The sequence below is a fragment of the Macaca thibetana genome, chromosome 8 (genome assembly GCF_024542745.1).
Source record: "Macaca thibetana thibetana isolate TM-01 chromosome 8, ASM2454274v1, whole genome shotgun sequence".
Lineage (NCBI taxonomy): Eukaryota > Metazoa > Chordata > Mammalia > Primates > Cercopithecidae > Macaca > Macaca thibetana.
The window spans coordinates 97,116,803-97,131,349 of NC_065585.1; the positions used below are offsets into that span (position 1 = coordinate 97,116,803).

The following is a 14,547-nucleotide window of genomic DNA, read 5'->3' on the forward strand; positions in this document are numbered from 1 at the left end:
TACTTATTTTTTTGGAGAGACAGGGTCTCATTATGTTGTCCAGGCTGTTCTCAAATTCTTGGCCTCAACCAAGCCTCCCACCCTGGCTCCCAAAGCTCTGGGATTACAGCCACATGCCACCACACCTGGCTCCCTATATTCATTTTAAAATTAGTTTTTTATGTACTTATCACAAAATCAACCCTAAACCTCAGTCAATTACCAAGATCTTCTCTTAGGATGCTGAACCTCACAGGTATTCTACCCTGAAGAGCTCTTCTGGATCCTTCTACTGTGCTTCAATCTGAATGGGTCAGCATCTATACCTGGGCACAATATCATCCCGGGATCTCTTGGCACAAAATCTGCAGGTTCCCCTTTGCTGCTCTGCTATGTTGGAGCTGCTATTTCCTACACCCGTATCTTTTAATTGACTTCTTCAATTCAGTAGTTCCTGTCTTCCAGTTTTCTGAAAAAAGAGTGTGAGGTAAAAATTTTAAAACCATTCATAAAGTTGTTGGTAATCGATCCACAAACTTTATGGGCAGTTTGGCTGGGTATGGATTTCTAGATGAGAACTAATTTTTCCATTCACAGTCCAATCATGCTTTGTTTCCCTCCCTTCTCTCCACGTCTGAGGTCTTTTTTAGTTTACAGTATGCTACCTGAGAGCAGGTATAAAAGTATACATTTTGATGTTGAATTTATAATGTCTTTTTTTTGTCTATATACCATTTAAAGTCCTCCTTACCTCCTAGTTAACTCCTCACATGACTTGCTTCTCCGTTCCATATCTAAATAGAGAAGTCCAAGGGGACTTCCTTGGGGACCAGGACATGGAAGGGAACTGGAGGTAGGACCAGGCTGCATTTCCTAGGAGTCTCCAGGCTCTCCTGTTACAGAACAACCCATGGTGGCCCCTGACCCTCCACATGTGATTACGTTAAGGCCTGGTCGTCTCCTACTGATACCCCCAAGACTTTGCTTTAAATGTTATTTTATTTTATTTATTTATTCTTTTTTTTTTTTTTTTTTTTTTTTGAGACGGAGTCTCGCTCTGTCGCCCAGGCTGGAGTGCAGTGGCCAGATCTCAGCTCACTGCAAGCTCCGCCTCCCGGGTTTACGCCATTCTCCTGCCTCAGCCTCCCGGGTAGCTGGGACTACAGGCGCCTGCCACCTCGCCCGGCTAGTTTTTTGTATTTTTTAGTAGAGACGGGGTTTCACCGTGTTAGCCAGGATGGTCTCGATCTCCTGACCTCGTGATCCGCCCGTCTCGGCCTCCCAAAGTGCTGGGATTACAGGCTTGAGCCACCGCGCCTGGCCTATTTATTTATTCTTTTGAGATAGAGTCTCACTTTGTTGCCAGGCTGGAGTGCAGTGGTGCAACCTCGACTCACTGCAACCTCTGTCTCCTGAGTTCAAGCAATTCTCCTGCCTCAGCCTCCTGAGTAGCTGGGACTTTAGGTGTAGGCCACCACGCCCGACTAATTTTTGTATTTTTAGGAGAGACGGGGTTTCACCATGTTGGCCAAGATGGTCTCGATCTCTTGGCCTCGTGATCCATCCGCCTTGGCATCCCAAAGTGCTGGGATTACAGACGTGAGCCACCGCGCCTGGCCTACATGTTATTTTTTTAACCTATACAAAAGTCAAGACAAATACAAAAATCCCTACAGATCCAAATACAAAGTTTCTATATTTCTGATTGTGTTGAAAAGGGAGAGGTGTGGAATTGGCTACTACCTTTAAGTTTGCCCTGACATTTTCCTTTGTCTCAAATAACAAGGAAGGGTGCTTCTGTCTATTCTTTTGCCCTAGAGACGAGTTATCACTCTTCTCCTGGTATTCACACCCATCACACACACTCTCCCACTCTGTTCTGCTCACACAGCTGCAGCTCAGAGGCAGGCTGGCTCAGGCCCGAGGTGGAGTCATCACCCCACTGGTTCAACTGGATTGGAACTGTGGCATTCCACAGACTGCCCAGACCAGCGTCAGCTTATCAGCAGCCTGCGTTGAATTCCACCTACTTGTCAATGCTTTCTGCCCAGTGAAACGCTATTTCCTAAAATCAGTGCTAGTGTGACAGGTCTGAGCAGCATAGTGTCCCCATGATTTACTTGCTTTTCCTGAACTACCACATATTTACCATACATTTTATCACATTCAATGGAACACAAGTGGCTTCCCAGGGGGGCAGCATTATGTTAACAACTCTGGATCTTGCAAAAGTTGCTTATCTGTATGAGCTTGATTTTACTCATTTTTAAGACAAAATAAGAGAATCTAATTCAGAGGACTGTTGTGAACATTAAAGTCATTCACATGATACAGTAATTTAGGGCATGGTAGAGTGACTGGTAGATAAATCTTTTCTTGGTGGGGTACTTAGATCAATTTTTATAATAAAATTTTGTAAGTTTCTCCATATAGCTCTTGTACATGTTTTGTTACATCTATGCCTAGACTGTCTATGGGTTTGTGTTCTATTTTAAATGGTGTTTTGTTTGTTGTTGTGTGTTGCTGGTGTGTGATCAATATACAATGGCCTTGTATATTGAACTTTTGTAATCCATCATCTTTACTAAACTTTATTACTATTTATAATCCTTTTAAATGTACTTTTATGCAATAATTTCATAATTCCAATTTTGCTTCTTATTTTGTTTTATGGCTGCCTTTTAGGACCTTCAGGGCAATGCTGAAGAGATGCCAGTGACTGGGCATCCTTATTTTGTTCCAACTGTAAAGAAAAAGTCTTCAATGTTTTACAGTCACTAATGTTTGCTTTTATTGTTGGTGGTTGTTCATTTTTGTTTTTTTGTAGATGTCCTTCATCCAGTTAGGGATTCCTAGTTTGCTAAGGAATTTTCTTTTTTAATCATGAATGGGTGTTGGATCTTATCAAATGCATTATCTGTATTAACTGAAAGAACTGTTTTCCCCCTTTAACATGTTAATGTGGCAAATGACAATTACAAATTCTTTCTGAGTATTAAAGTAGTTTTTCACTCTTGATGTAAAGCCAAGATCCTATTTGCTATGTCTTATTTAGAATTTTTGTCTCTAGGTCCATTAATGATATTGGTCTTTAATTTTATTTTTCATACTACATTTGGTATCAAGATCATTTATATCAGCTTCACAGAACAAGCTGATTACCTTTTCTTCTGAAAATTTTTGATACAAATTCTAAGTCTAAGACTCAATCTGTATTTTGACAGTTAGAAATAATTAGGTAATAAAATCATTTAGTTTAGTGTTTTCTTTCCTGAGAAGATTCAAAACTACCAGCTCAACATCTCTAATGATAATTGGACTATTTGAATTTTCAAATTTTTTTCTTAAGATATTTTGGTAATGTATTTTTCCAGGGATTTTTCCATCTTGTCTATTTTCAAACTTAATGGCATAAAGATGCTACAGTAATCTTACAGTTTTTCAAGTTTTATTAATATTACTAAAAAATATGTAATGTTTCATGAATTTGCATGTCATCCTTGCCCAGAGGTCATGCTAATCTTCTCTGTATCTTTCCAATTACAGTATATGTGCTGCCAAAGTGAGCACATCTATGTTTCCAATCCCTGATGGGACTGCTATCCCTAATTTTCCTTTTTACTGTTATTTATCTTCTCTTTATCAATTTTACCATAGATTATCATTTCTCGCTTTTGTTTAGTCACTGTTTATGTCATTAATTTCTACTCATATTTATAATCTTTTTATCCATTTTCTTTCGACTTATTCTATTGTTCCTTTCCTATTTCTCATGTTGGAGGCTTAGCTCATTAATTTGCAGCCTTTCTCTCAAGCTAGCCTCCTACTTCAGCCTCCTGAGTAGCTAGGACTACAGGCACATGCTACCATGCCTGTTTTTTTTTTTTTTTTTTCCTTTTGAAGAGGCGGGGTCTTGTTATGCTGCCTGGGCTGGTCTCAAACTTCTGGCCTCTAGCAATCCTCCTGCCTTGGACTCTCAAAATGCTGGGATTATCGACATGAGCCACTGTGTCCAGTCCTTTCTTCTTTTTGTTTATTTTTATTTATTTATTTGAGACTGAGTCTCCCTCTGTTGCCCAGGCTGGAGTGCAATGGCATGATCTCGGGTCATTGCAACCTCTGCCTCCCAGGTTCAAGTGATTCTTGTGCCTCAGCCTCCCAAGTAGCTGGGACTACAGGCGTGCACCACCACACCAGGCTAATTTTTGTATTTTTAATAGAGACGGGGTTTCACCATGTTGGCCATGCTCATCTCGAACTCCTGACCTCAGGTCATCTGCCTGCCTTTGCCTCCCAAAGTGTTGGGATTACATGTGTGAGCCACCGCGCCTGGCCCCTTTCTTCTTTTTAAAGTTAATTTGACTAAAATTTATTCTAAATATCAAGTCAATGACATCACATAAATTTTAATATTTAGTATTTTTACTTTTCATTAGTTGTAGATATTTTAAAATTGTCATTATTTCTTTTCTGACCCAATAGGAAGTATTTTTCAAATTTTATAGGGATTTTTATGTTTTTGTTATTAACTCCTACTGCATTCGTTGTATGTTGCTATACACATTACTCCCACAAATTTGAAGCTTAAAATACAAACATTAATTTTTTTTCATAGTGTATGTGGGTTAGTGCCAGATCCTGTTCTGTTTGCATTCTTCTCCTCAAAAGGCCCTTAGGAGCTAGGCTATTATTATCCCTATTTAGCACATAGAAGACTGAAGATCAGAAAGGTTTACTATCTTGCCCAAAAACCTTACAACATTAAATAAGCAAACTAACAATAAAATTAAATGAATATATAAGCATATTTGATATAAATATCTCTTTAAATTTACAAAAGTGGGGAAATACCAGCCTAATTTCCAGAGCTAAACCTCCATTAGAATTCAAGTGCAGGTGAAATTGATTTATATACCACTGTAGTCAGCAATAAGGAATAGACCATCATTCTAAAGCACTGTGTTCTAAGAGAACTCTCTGCAAGTATGGAATAAACGTTCTATGTCTATGTTGTCTAATGTGGTAGCTACTAGCCATATGTGGCTACTGAGCACTTGAGATGTGGCTAATGTGACTGAGGAACTACATTTTTAATTTTATTTAATTTTAATTAGTTTAAATATAAATAATCACATGTGGCTAGTAGCCACCCTATTGGACAGCACAGTTTAAAGGCCTACAGAACTAGAAGAAGAAAAAACTATGAATACTTAAAAATTGGTTAATCAACCTTTCAAACACAGTAATTAAAAAGTGATGAATTTTTAAAGTGACTAGGGAAACCATGGCATAAATAAATAAGAGGTTATTTCAAATAACCTTCAATTTAAAGCTTTTCCAAATTATGTTTTTTAAAAAAATGCACAAAATTTATGTGTCATCAAACACTAATACTCTCAAAGTATTAATAGGTGTTTCTCAAAAATTAGCACTAACACCAAAATGTTGTTAGCAATATTTTTTCTAATATGTATTTTAACATATCAAAACCATACATAAATTACTACTGTGTTCAATCTCCTTGATAATATGATCTTTTATACCCAAGAATGCCAGGAAATACCTGAGTGGTCACCTGATGCAGAAAAACAGGATTTTAGGTCCTCCCACTGTGTATTAGCAGTATTTAGCAAGTGATATGTGAACGAATGTATCGCCTATTTTAAGATAACTAGTCTTAACATTTCCACAGATACGTATGACATTATTTAATTTGTAGCGGCTATAAGATATTTATATAGTACAAACTAATTTCTCATGGTTCTGTAACTGAAGGAAATTTTATATAAAAATTAGGGTTCTGTAGCTAATAATTAGGTCTAGTCCAAACAAGTAAAAAGCTAGAATACTTCAAAATGAAGGTGAACAACTGCCGTCTTTGGTTTCTATAAAAATGAAAAGGCGAGCTAAGATAAAATAATTCATGTTCAATCCTACTCACCTAACCTCAGGAATTAAAGGCCAGAAAGTAAGTATGGTGTAAGCAATTTAATTTCTTTCAGCATTTTGAAGATATATCCCAGTGCCTTCTGGCCTCCATTGTTTCTGATGAGAAGTCAGCTGGACTGTCACTGGGGTTCCCTTGTATTAATATATGATGAATCATGTTTCTTTTGTTATTTTCAAGATTTTCTCTTTATCTCTGGTTTTCAACATTTTGACTTTGAGGTGTCTAGGTGTATGTAATACATTACACATTTTAACTTATTAAAATTTTGCATCAAATTTGATAAGTGCTCAGCCATTATTTCTTCAAATATTTTCTGCATCATCCTCTCTCTGGCACTCTCATTACACACATTTTGGTGCACTTAATCATGTCCAACATTTTTATGAGGTTCTCTTTCATTTTCTCCATTCTTTTCTCTCTTTCAGATTACATAATCTTAATTTCTCTCTTTTTTTTTTTTTTTTTGGAGACAGGGTCTCACTCTGTCACCCAGGCTGGAGTGCAGTGGCACAATCTTGGCTTACTGCAGCCTCGACCTCCCGGGCTCAAGTGATCCTTCCACTCCAGCCTCCCAAGTCCACCATACTCAGCTAATTTTTTGGTGTGTTTTTTGTAGAGATGGGGTTTTTCCATGTCGCCCAGGCTGGTCTCAAACTCCTGAGCTGAAGTGATCCACCAGCCTTGGCCTCCCAAAATGCTGGGATTACAGGCGTGAGCTACCATGACCTGCCTCATTATCTTAATTTCAAGTCCACGAATTCTTTGCTCTGCCGTCTCAAATCTATTATTGAGCCCCTATGGTGAATTTTTCACTTTGGTGGTTGTTCTTTTCAACACCAGAATTTCTATTTGGTTCTTTTCATAGTTTATATCTTTTTATTGATGCTCTATTTGATTAGACATTGTTAATATTAACATACATTCCTTTAATTCTTTAGACATGGTTTCCTTTAGTTCTTTGAACATAGTTATAATGGCTGGTTTGAAATCTTCATCGGCTAAATCAAACATCTGGACCTCCCCAAATGCAGTTTCTATTGCCTTTCCCACCTCCCCCAACTAGTCTTCTGGGCTTGCCTCTCTAGCACGAAGCCTCCAACCTACGGGTGAGCTGGAGTGGGACAATCAGGTCCGTAATCTTGGCCTGACTCATTTGGTGGGTGATGAGAAATGTTGAAGGCTGGCCATGAAGGGTGAAATGTACCCTACACTGGGAGCTGGGGGAAGAGGGGACCATCTTCGTGACTAGACTCCCTGGAGTAGAGCCCCAAGTTAGTTTCTATAAAATGAGTTTGGATGGTGGGGGAGTGGGTTGTGGCTCACAGACCGTAGACTTGCCGTTCTCACTTAGATTTAATAGTTATTTTTGATTCCATTCATGGAATGTTTCTCCATTTGCTGTATGCCCTGAGGACAATTTCTAGAGATTTTAAATGCTTGTCTTTCATAATTTTCTCCAGCTAAATGTTTGTTGGAGAGAGAATCCACTGTGTCCTCATTCTGCTATTTTGAAAGTTGGTCTTCTGTTTCTTCGATTTATTCCCACCGGAAATAAAGATTCTCTAGATGATTAGCATGTGTCGTGTGAGAAAACAAAATGGGTCTTTCGCCCTTATTTGTAAGTCTTGAGAGTATTTGGAAACTATCCATTCTGAATTTGTAGACTTAAGTGTGAGTTGTTATTTCTTGAGACATCTTGATTTGTTTGAACACAAGAAATGAGCCAAGTACAAAATTGCCAAGCCAGATAATGGAAGTACAACACACGCAGTGAGGCATGAAGGGCTGCACAGCCATGAAATAAGTGTCACAAGATCCTTGATAACAAAAGCACTTGGGGGTTTGTCATTGTGCTCCAAAACAGTGCCTTGGCCTTCTTAGGGTTTCTAGTAAATCAATGATCCATTCATTCATGTGCTAAATACAACAGGACTGCCTCCTGGATAGACCCTCTGTGAGGTGCTAGGTACAGGATAGTGGGCAAACAGTCCCTGCCGTCTGTGCTCCTTGGCAAGAGAGACCAATCACACACAAATGTGCAACCACAGATTGTGTGAGTGCTAGAAAGGAAATAAAGAGTGCTGTGAGAGATAGCACTGGGGTGGTAGGATGGTCTAGTCAGGGTCGTCAGGGAAGGCTTCTTAAAGGAAGGTGATCTTTAAGCTGAGCCTAAACAGAGAGAAGCAACGAGTCATGCAAAGGCTGAGAGAACACTGAAAATAGAGAGCATAGCATGTATGAAACCCTAGGATGGGAAAGAGGTTTTCCACAGCTGAGACACTGGAAGGAGGCTAGAAGATAATAAGAGAGAAAGACAAGATAGGTGTCTTAGTCCATTTGAGCTGCTCTAACAAAAATACCACAGACTGGGGGGGTCATAAACAATAGAAATGTATTGCTCACAGTTCTGGAGGCTGGGAAGTCCCAGATCAAAGCACCAGCAGGTTTGGCATCTGGCGAGGGCCTGCTGCCTCACAGACGGCTGTCTTTTCCAAGCAACCTCCTATGGTGGAAGGGTTAATGACTCTCTCGGGCCTCTTTTATAAGGATGTTAATCCCAAAGGTCCCACCCCCTAATATCTTGGGGGTGAAGATTTCAACATATGAATTTTGGGGGAGATGCAAACATTCAGACCATAGCAATAGGAGAAAGCAGGGATAAGAGGAAAGACTATTTGTTGCATTATTCTTACTTTAAAATTAAACATATTTAGGAAAAAATTAAAAATTTGATAAAAATTATTTTCTCTAACGGCATTGGTGAGGGAATGGGTTTTGTGAGGAGTTCGCTTGAAGAGAGAACTTTTAGACAGTCTCTTTAGACCCAGTGGGAGTCCACCGCCCTAATCAATGACAAATGCCTGAGAGGAAGGAGTGAAGGTGCAAAGTAGTGCTCACTGGCTAGCATGTTTTCTTTTGTTTATATAGTGTTAACGTTTTCAGAAACTAGTAACTAAAATTAAGAACTGGAAGACTTTACATAAAATTCAACTTTCTAGTTATCTTGAGAAACCTGCAACCCTGGTAGTGGCTGCCTCAGGATGAGACATGGGCTTCCAAGTCCATCCTGGTGCCCTCCCCTCCATGCCTGGTCCCAGTCCTCAGATGCTGCCACCCTCTTTGTCTCTTTGGCTTCTGTCAGCATGTGAAAACACATTCAAGAAACATTTCAAGGTAGAGACCGGAGAGCATAGTTGTGGGTAAGGGATGCGGGACAGAGCGCCTGCGCTGGCCTGAGGTTTGGAGGAGGTGAGTGGGTGTGAAGAGTGTAGAGCAGCCTCGGCATCAGGCATAGGATGGGCCTCATTTCAGAGAACAGGGAGCTGTGGAAGAACCCAGAGGCTGCTCAAGTGACTTGAGGCAGGATGCAAGTGAGAACGGGGCTGATTAACACAGAACTGGAAAGGGCAAACTGCTCTACGGAGAATGTGACTCAAAACAGGAGGGCAGGAACATTGGGATCCCAGCTCTGCCACTATCGACAAGGCACAGAAGCTCTCTGGGCTGAGAGTCCTTTTATAAGATAAGGGGATACTCTCTAGAAGTCCTTTCAGTTATTTTTGTTTAAGGAATGTTAAATAGATATGTATCTATAGAGAAGGCTGCAGCTGCAGCTCAGGCACCAGCACCCAAGTTGAGGAGCAGAAGCTCACTGTGTGTGGCTGTGCTCTGCATGACAACCAGCAGACACCGGCACTGTCCTTAGTAAGCTCTGAAATACTGGGAACCAGTGGCTAGCCAGGCCACAGCAGGCTCAAGAGATCTGACATCTTAAAGTTATGTGATTAATGTTCATAAAATGGAGCTTCCACTTTGGGAAGCAGTTGAGTACCTTCCTTTGCTGTCCTGCCATAGAATATCCACTGCCAAGGCAAAGGTATGCATCCAGTACACCACACTCTCCGCTGCTAGTGATCTTGAGCTAAGGCCTGGGCTGCAGGCGACTTCTCTGCCCCATGCAGCACTGAGCATGGTTGGTGGGTCCCTTATACCTGGTGTGAGGGGATGCTGCTATCTACAGGAGTGATTAACTTAGATAAGTGCTTAGAACAGCCATGATAAAATAGCTCACAGAGAAGAAGTAGGACACGTGTTTAGAATGAGAGTCTCAGAACTGCACTGATTCCATCAGCCAGAAAGTCATTCAAAACTCCTTGGAATAAGAGTCCGCCAAGTGAATTCCACTTATTTAACGTTTAAGATCAATGTTTCTCCCATAGACACTCACCCAAATAACCCCCACTTTCATGACTGTAAGACTGCGGTCTGCAGGGGAGCAGGCACCACATGACACGAATGGACACAGGCACTAGGAGTTCGGGTACCTGCACAATCCAGATTATGTGAACTCGTTTCACAGTCAGTTAAGTGCCTGCATCTCTTCTGTGCTCAAAATCTTAGTTTCCTTCACCTACCAGATAAATGCGCGTTATTACAGATGTAGTTAACTGACAAGAAAATAGGGTTCCCGCTCATTAAGTGCCAGCTCTCCTAGGTCCTGAAGCAGGTGTCTGCGTTTTTATAAAAGGCCTAATCTTATGGGAAGGTGCTCACAGGACGGTGCTTGAGAACGGCACAGGGCATACCATTTCACACAGATGCGGCCTTACAATGGTGACCTCATCATTCAGCTACTGCTGTTTTGCTTTGCAAGGTAAAGCTCCATTGTGGGTAAAGCAATACATAATCATTAGAATACCATGTCTACAGCGGGTCCCTGCCCTTAGCCACCCACACTCCAACCCTCTCAACTGGGAAAACAAGGCAGCAGTCAGAAAGTGATTCCAGGGAAACAGGGTAGCAGCAGAATCGCCTGTTTCAGGCATCAGCAGCCATTCTGCAGGACTTGGACTCTGTGCATTTCTGAGCCATGAGGGTGAGGCCTGGACCATGTTGGAAGAGCTGATTAAAACTGGTGCCAAATGAAACCACATTCCACCGCGCATTCCCAGCAACATAAAATAAGACAGATAAGAGGTTCCTTGTTCTCGTTGTAAATATAAAAGTCCATTATGAAGTTAATATTTGTCTTTAAGAATTTTTTTCCTTTTCTTACCAACTTAATGTCCATTATGCCAATTAAAGAATATTTCAAAAACTGTAAAAATACATGTCTTATCTGTCAAGGCAACAGAACAAATCACAGGGAATAAAAAAATAAAACTCTTGATTTGTAGTGGAAGTTGTGGGAGTACAATTCAATTTCTCTTTTAAAAAAGTTTTAAATGTCCCTTCCTCGTTTCCAAAACTACGTGTTTTCCCTTTCTTTCATTCACTGGCTCAGTTTCATAGCTACACGAAGGAGGGACAGCGAGAACACAGCAAACGTGTGTGCCTGCGCACGCATGTGCTGAGAGGGCAGATTAAGTGGCTATGTGGGATGTTTACGTGAGTTATGGGAGCAGTTCTTAGCAGTCCACCAAGAATTCCCGGAATCGGAGTCAGGCCCGGCTGTTTCATTCTAGGTCACTGTCAACTTAAGCAGGCTCTAAAGATCAACAAAGACCTGCCCTTCACTTTATAATCTCTTATGAAGCCTCAACCCAAGGAAAAAACAGAAGAAATCAGAGGAAGAAGTGATAAAACCAGAGAGAGAAAAAAAGGGAGCATGGGGAGAAGAGGGCTGGAAACTGAGCGCAAGGGAGCCACTGAGAAAAGGCGGGGGCGAGAGCGAGGGCGGGGCGGGGTGGGGGAGGGGAAGCATTGGGGGCGGGGGCCTCGCCCACTCCTGCAGAGGCTTGGGAGGACGGCCGGGAAACCAGAGACAGCAGGACATTGTGTTCTTCTTCTCAAAAACAACCAGCCTCTGCACTCCCAAAGTAAACAGTTAATCCTGTTGTTTATCTTTTTAACATGAGATGTTAGCACGACTTCTACTGCACAGAAATGTGTTTTTTATTCATTTAAAAATCATATTTTCTCTTTGCTGGAATAAAAGTGTGACATGTAAACTTTTAAATATCAATGAACCGAAAGGAGTAACAATCTTACTTTCCTAAAAGTGACTTAACCAAAAGAAGAGGACAAAAACCCTCAGCCTTTTTTTCTTTTGAGACAGGGCCACCCTCCTTCTGTCTCTCAGGCTGGAGTACCGTGCTGTCATCTCGGCTCCCTGCAGCCTCCACCTCCTGGGCTCAACTGATCCTCCCACCTCAGCCTCCAGAGTAGCTGGGACCACAGGCGCACTCACTACCTCGCCTGGCTAATTTTTGTATTTTTGGTAGAGACAGGGCTAGGCCATGTTGCCCAGGCTGGTCTCAAACTCCTGGGCTCAAGTGATCCACCAGCCTCAGCCTCCCAACGTGCTGGAATTACAAGTGTGAGCCACTGTGACCGGCTGAGAAGGGTCTTTTTTTTTTTTTTTTTGAGATGGAGTTTTGCTCTTGTTGATCAGGCTGGAGTGCAATGGTGCGATCTTGGCTCACTGCAATCTCCACCCCATCGGTTCAAGCGATTCTCCCGCCGCAGCCTCCTGAGTAGCTAGGGTTCAGGTGCCTGCCACCACGCCCAGCTAATTTTTTTGTATTTTTAGTAGAGACGGGGTTTCACTACGTTGGCCAGGCTGGTCTCGAACTCCTGACCTCAGGCGATCCATCGGCCTCGACCTCCCAAAGTGCTGGGATTACTGGCATGAGCCACCAAGTCTGGCCAAGAAAGGCCTTTTCCATACTCACACATCATCTTTATTTTAGAAAAATATTGTGTTGCTGAGATTAACAACAACAAAACCCTGCTGCAAGCTTGGTCTTTAAGGAAGACACAAATAAAACCGCTGACACAACTGGTGCCAGTCTAGACTTCGATTTGTTTACTGCCGGTGAATATCGAACTTTTTTTTTTTTTTTTTTTTTTGAGATGGAGTTTCTCTCTTGCTGCCCAGGCTGGAGTGCAATTGCGGGTCTCGGCTCACTGCAACCTCTGCCTCCCAGGTTCAAGCGATTCTCCTGCCTCTGCCTCCTGAGTAGCTGGGACTACAAGCATGCCCACTACGCCCAGCTGATTTTGCATTTTTAGTAGAGACGGGGTTTTTCCATGTTGGTCAGGCTGGTCTCAAGCTCCCAACCTCAGGTGATCCGCCCGCCTAGGCCTCCCAAAGTGCTTGGGATTACAGGTGTAAGCCACCACACCCGGCCAAGACATCTTGTAATTTGATAGACGTTTACCCATGGAACAAGTTTTCAAAGATACTTACCTCTTTTGCCTTTTTTTTTTTTGAGACAGGGTCTCAATCTGTTGCTCAGGCTGGAGTGCAGTGGCATGATCATGGCTCAGTGTAGCCTCAACCTCCTGAGCTCAAGTGATCATTCCACTGCACTCTCCCAAATAGCTGGGACTAAGGCCTGTGCTAATGTGCCCAGCTAATTTTTAAATTTTTTGTAGAGATGGGGTCTCGCTGTATTGCTCAGGCTAGTCTGGAACTCCTGGGCTCAAGGGATCTTCCTGCCTTCGCTTCCCAAAGTGCTGGGATTGGAGGCAAGAGTCATTGCTTCCAGCCTGCCTTTTTATTAATTGAAACTTTTATTAATTGTAGAATCGCATGCAGTCCTAAGAAATACTACAGAGAGAACCCCTGTACACCTTACCCAGTTACCCCAAGAGTATAAACTATATGTACTAGTAAACAATAATACAATATCACAACTAGGATATTGACATTGATAAAACCTGCCACTCTTTTACTTGGATGTGTGTCACGTATTTAGTTTGACAGTTTTATCACCTGTGTAGGATCCTGTACCTTCTACCACAGTCAAAATACTTAACAGTTCCATCACCATAAGGGTCCCTCAGGCTGCCCTTTAATAACTCACCTCCTTCCATCTCCCAACCCTCATGACTAACATCAGAAAAACACTAAACTGTCCTCTCTTCTAAAATTTTGCCATTTCAAAAATGTTATAAAAATTGAATCATCCAGTATACAATTTTTGGGATTGGATTTTTTTTTTCCTCAGCACAATTCCCTGGTAATTAAAACAAGCTATTATGCCTTTTATTTTTATAACAGCTTTACTGAGGTATAATTCACATACCATAGAATGGACCTGTTTATATTGTAGCAAAATACACATAAAATAAAATTTACTATTTTAATCCTTTTAAAGTGTACCACAGTGGCATTAAGTATATTCGCAATGTTCTGCAACCATCAGCGCTATCTAATTCCAGGATATTTTTATCATCCCAAAAGGAAACCTCCATCCATCAATTACTCCTATTCTCCCCTCCCCTGAGTCCCTGGCAACAATTGACTGGATTTCTGCCTCTATGGATTTGCCTGTTCTAGTTATTTCACATAAATGGACTCATATGATATGTGGCCTTCTATGCCTAGCTTCTTTTCACTTAGCATGATGTTTTCTAGGTTCACTCATGTTATAGCATGGATCAGTGTTTCATTCCTTTTTGTTGCTGAAAGATATTCCATTACATGGATATATCACATTTATTTATCTTCTATCAGCTGACAGACATTGCAGTTGTTTTGACAGTTTTGCATTATGAGTAATGTTGCTATGGAGTGATTGTGTAGAAGTTACATGGACATATGTTTTCAATTCTTAAGAGTATATACCTAGCAGTGGAAATTCTGGGTTATATGGTAATTCCATGTTTAA

The 14,547-nt window shown here is 41.3% G+C and overlaps 1 protein-coding gene and 1 non-coding gene across 13 annotated transcripts in view; both read right to left on the bottom strand.

Annotated features, from left to right (window-relative positions):
• Positions 1-14,547, bottom strand: part of SPIDR (scaffold protein involved in DNA repair) — a 480,217-nt gene that overhangs the window by 70,779 nt on the left and 394,891 nt on the right. The window lies entirely within an intron of this gene.
• Positions 3,443-3,549, bottom strand: LOC126961986 (U6 spliceosomal RNA). Its single transcript, XR_007728551.1, has one exon. It is a non-coding gene; the product is annotated as a U6 spliceosomal RNA (small nuclear RNA).